Source organism: Microtus ochrogaster, unplaced genomic scaffold (assembly GCF_000317375.1).
Source record: "Microtus ochrogaster isolate Prairie Vole_2 unplaced genomic scaffold, MicOch1.0 UNK3, whole genome shotgun sequence".
Taxonomy (NCBI): Eukaryota; Metazoa; Chordata; class Mammalia; order Rodentia; family Cricetidae; genus Microtus; species Microtus ochrogaster.
The window spans coordinates 17520707-17525790 of NW_004949101.1; positions in this window are offsets into that span (position 1 = coordinate 17520707).

Sequence of the window (5084 nt, forward strand, 5' to 3'; positions counted from 1 at the left end):
GTGATGAAAAAATGAGAACCAGAGACAAGGCTAGTAAAAGACAACAGCAATTTAGCAAGGGTTGGACTACAACCTGATGTCACAGGCATCCTTTGTTGGGATCGCTCAGGATGTGAGTGTAAGAGACAGTGAAGAGTTGGAAAGTGGCGCTTCAGCTGGGATAAGCAGATAGAGATCTAAGGGCTCAGGCTCTGGGAAGAGTCAGTGAGGAGCTCTAACAAGAGACAGATAGCACTCATCAAGTGCTCCTTCACCTTAAAAGGCCAGCAGATCGGCGGCAGAGGATGCAGAAACCTAGCCAACTCCTCATGATTTCAGACATTCTTTGTAAGAATGTTACTATGAACTTATGGACTCTCATACACCAAGCACTCAGCTAGCTCACTGTATTTGCGATCTCATCCTAGGGATCACACAATCCCAAGGCTCAAATAGCAGCTCAGTGAGGCATCTCTCAGCTGCTTATTTAAAGTTGTATATTTACTGTATCTATTTTGCCACCTAATATAACTATCTTATTGCCTTATCACAGTTTATTATAAGAAGTCCTGGTGGTTTTGTCTCTTTTGATCTCAGTTGTATCTCCAGGTCCCAGAATAAAATACAGGGTGTACTAAATGTTCCTTGAAGCAATATTATGTGTAACTATCTTTAATTTAAATGTAATATAATAAACTTCAAAGCACTGGTTTGTACAAGGTGTTTGGGGGAGGGACAGAGCCAGGATAAGAGGTGACTTTTATCTCTTTGTAAACATACCTACATTTAGCCTTAGATCTTTCAGTTTTAAGATTCTCCTTACAGAAGTTATAAAATGATCTAGTAGGCATGGCCCCACCTTCTCTCGGGTGGGTCCAGACTGGTCATTCCTAGAGAACTGCAGTGAATACACAGGGAGTGGGATGGGGACATGAGGAGGGGGTGGAGCTGAGCTGAGCTCCTTCAAGCTCCTTCAGCATCATTGAAGGATGGGGATGGTTAAAAACGCAACCCAGCTGCAGAACACTGACTCTGAGAGATTGACAGGGATGGCAAACGGTAATTTAGGAATTATCCAGCTGTGTGGCACCTGACTTTAATCCCAACACGTGGGAGACAGGCAGGCAGATCCCTGAGTTTGAAATATGTTTGGTTTATGAATAGAATTCCAGGCCAGCCTGCTGAGTGAGTCAGGCTGTGTCTCCATTGTCTTCCCCCAAAAGCAAACGATTAGGAATTGGCACCAAATGGGAGTGAAGACCAGTGGGGTTTCAGCACCATGTGTGGATTGACTGAGATATTTGACAAAGGTGATATGAACCGATAGGCAAGGAACATGTTGCCTATATAATATGGTGTGTCAGTTTTTGCAAAGGTATTTGAATATTATTCTGAAACCAAAGAGGTTTATATCACTCAGGTGTCTCTCGGAGAGTGATCACTTTGGGTCCATGAGATGGTTGCCTAGGAAAGGCTCTTCCTGGAATCTATATGAAGGCAAAAGGAAAGAAACAAAAGTTTTCCTCTGACCTCCACATGTGCTATGGAAGTCATATGCACACATGATACACAATGATAATCTTTATTTTAAAACAGAACGACCATTTCCCTTCTTCAAGTATAATGAGGAAAATTTGAGGGGAAAAAGAGTCCTATCCTGCAGCACACATGTAATATCGGAGAAGGAAGGCTGAGGAGAGAGGGGATTAAAGTGCAGGGGTGGAGATTGTCTGGAGGAGAAATAATGAAGGCAGAAAAACTATGTGGAAAGGGGTATGGGCATGGAGATGTTAGGAAGGGGTCAGGAGACAGCTAACCACACTAAGATGTATGGGAAGCCTGATAGAAACCACTACTTTGTAAGCTGATTTTTAAATATATTTGTTTTATAAAGTGGAGTTTGAACAGAGATACTTTGTGTGGTGGACTATGCTGTTCTCATACCCATGGGTTCTTTAGCAAAGCCCAGTGCTAGGTCCAAGATAGCTCCCTGTGAGTTATTAGCCAAGGAGGGCTCAGAAACCCAGAAAATCCAAGCTACTGCACTTGTGCTTGGTTGTCCACTAGAACTGGACGGTGAAACTGTATCATAGAACATACACACTTTCATCACAGGACAGAGAAATCAAACTGGGTCTGACCTGGAAAGTGGCTAAAGTCTGCCTACAGCTACTGGGAGGGAAAAGTTATCATTGGTCTCAGCCTACAGTGGACACTGCAGGCAACAATACTGGCCTGCCACATAAGGTGCTCACTGGGGCAACAATGGCATGAATGTTTTGGGAGTTACCAACCCCTATCTGGTTGGATATCAGGCATACTCTACATAAGGGAATTCATGTCTGGTATTGTAAATCTTGTCCAAAAGTCCTTAGCTGGGAAGGTATAGACACTAGGAAGGGACTTGTTTTGCTGAATGGACATGTTTCCACATTGCCTTGTAAATAGGAGTATACCCACTGTTGTTTCTTTTTGCCATGAGCAAAGGTGAATGCAGAGATTTGTCACTAGTCAAAGGACTGAGAACAACAAACCATCAAGTGCTCAGCCTTGAAAAGGACATCAGTCTCACTCCCAACCACCATGGGAAGAGCACAGAAAGAGGAGGTGGGAAGAACTTAAAAACTGAACGTGAAGAAGTGCCTTGAAAAGCTGCTTTCTGGACATGACATGGCTGTTGCATGCATGAATTAACCCGCAGCTATGGTAACTTGCATAACATCACTCAAGCTTGTCAATATCCAGGATGGATGGAGGAGCACACGAGGCCTCACTCCTAGCTAAGTAGCTGCTTGCAGTTAATGCCTGTTGGGGAAGGGAGTCAGTATTTCTCAGGGCTGTCACCATTAGTAAGTTGTCCATGATTCGGTAAACGCAGTCTCTCACTCATGCACATACAGGCAACCCTAATTGAACTCAGTGGTTTCCTTGTTTGTTTTTTAAAGACACCAGGGGGTTGCAGGAGAGTTTTTAGGGGGCCGGGGAGGGGGATAAAAGGTGAGGGTGTTTCTGATCACGATGTATTGCATAATGTAGGAATGAAAGAATAAAAGTTTTGAAAAGACGGTCTCACTCTTCTGAGTGACTCTTCCTCAGTTCCCTTTCCCCTTGACAGTCATTTTCTCAAAGCCTCCTTCATCGTCTTCTGGGCCAAATACAGACATCCCCAAACTTCCCTACGGTCTTGTTTGTCATCCAGATGTATTTCCAGATGTATCTCAACTGAAAACTTACTCAAATATTTGTCAAATATATAAGTTGCTTGTAAGTATATCACATATATACGCATGTCATATATACCACAAGTATAATCCGTACCAATGAATCATATAATATTAGGGATTAGAAAAAGAAGTGGCCAACTAAAGGCTGTTTTGTTGAAAACAGTGTAAGAGGAAGACAGTCGAGTCCTTAAGAGCACTTGCTCTTGCAGAGGACCCAGTTGGGTTCCGGGTACCACAGTCTGGTGTCTCACAGCCCCATGTAACTTGATCTCTTTTCTGACACCCTTTTCTGGATGTTTTACACACAGTCCTCCCCATGGTCATATGGATGCACTCTCATACTCAAAAAAAAAAAAAAAAGGAAAGAAAGAAAGGAAAAGAAAACAAACAAACAAACAAACCCCCAGTAACTGAACTTATTTTCTATTATCACTTCTAAAAGGCAATGTAGCTAAGCATGGTGGCATGTCTCTAGTCCCAGCATTGGGAGGCAGAAGCAGGCAGAACTCTGTGAGTTTAAGCCAACTTGATCTGTCGGGATCCAATGTCCCAACAAACTATTTTTCCCTCTCTGGATCGGCGTGGAGGCCCTGGAATAATTGAGACACTGTTCACACAGCAATATCAGAAGGGAGTCTCAGAGTCGGGCGGTGGTAGCGCACGCCTTTAATCCCAGCACTCGGGAGGCAGAGGCAGGCGGATCTCTGTGAGTTCGAGGCCAGCCTGGTCTACAAGAGCTAGTTCCAGGACAGGAACCAAAAAAAGCTACGGAGAAACCCTGTCTCAAAAATCCAAAAAAAAAAAAAAGAAGGGAGTCTCAGGGTTCATTTAAATCCTGAAGATCACCTGCATTTATTATCCAAACACCTTTTATCCCCCAAGGTAAACTAAGGGGGAAGTTCATTAGCATTCTGTTTTGGGGTAGCAGGACTAAAGTCACATCCCCAGCTCGTCACTAGCTTGGAATTGACACCTCTTCTTAGGCAGTCTACATAATTACAAAGAAAGGAACAGCATATCCTGAGCTCCTGAGCCAGCCATTTGTAGATGCTTTAAGCATCTCTGTTGCTATGGTGACTTGAGAGGCTGGCTCCTGATATAATGCAGAAATATGCGGTCTGTACAATATTGCCCCACACTGATCTAGTGAAGTCAAGGCTAGCCAGAGCTACATAGCGAGACTCAGTCTTTAAAAAATGCATTGTGTATACCATAGTAGGCAGTTAATGTAGAGACTCTTAACTATTTGCAAGATCTTACAGTGACCATGAGCCCTCAGCTGTAGATGGGCTATCTGGGCCATTCTGCCCCCCCCTCCAAGGTTCAGGGAATAAGATGGAAAAGGGGAAGAAAGAATGTCAAAGCCAGGGGATGGGGAGGAATGCTGCCCTCTAAACAGGACATGATTGTCACAGACCCTGTGCAGGATCTGACAAGATCAGTTCAGTTAAAATTTTCAGGGTGGAGTAGGGAGGGGCTCTTAAGGGCCCCACCCCGCCCAAGGACCTACTGGTAGTTGCTGGCTGACACAGGAGGAAAACTCACTTTTCTTTGAGGGGTGGCCATTGGCAGATTCCTCTCACACCAATGGATAACCCAAAGTCAAGCACACAAGGACAGCACTAATTGGATACAGTGGATTATTGTTTTAAAAAAAGAGGGCTTAAGGGGAAACAGATATTGGGGAGGTCAGACAGAGGTGGAGGAGGCAGTAGGGGGCTAGGATTAAATACACTGTGAATACTTCAGAGAGTAAAATGAAATTCAAAAAAGAACAATAAATAAACCAACTCAAATTATATACTTTTATCTATCTATTATCTATCTATCTATCTATCTATCTATCTATCTATCTATCTATCTATCTATCTATCTATCTAT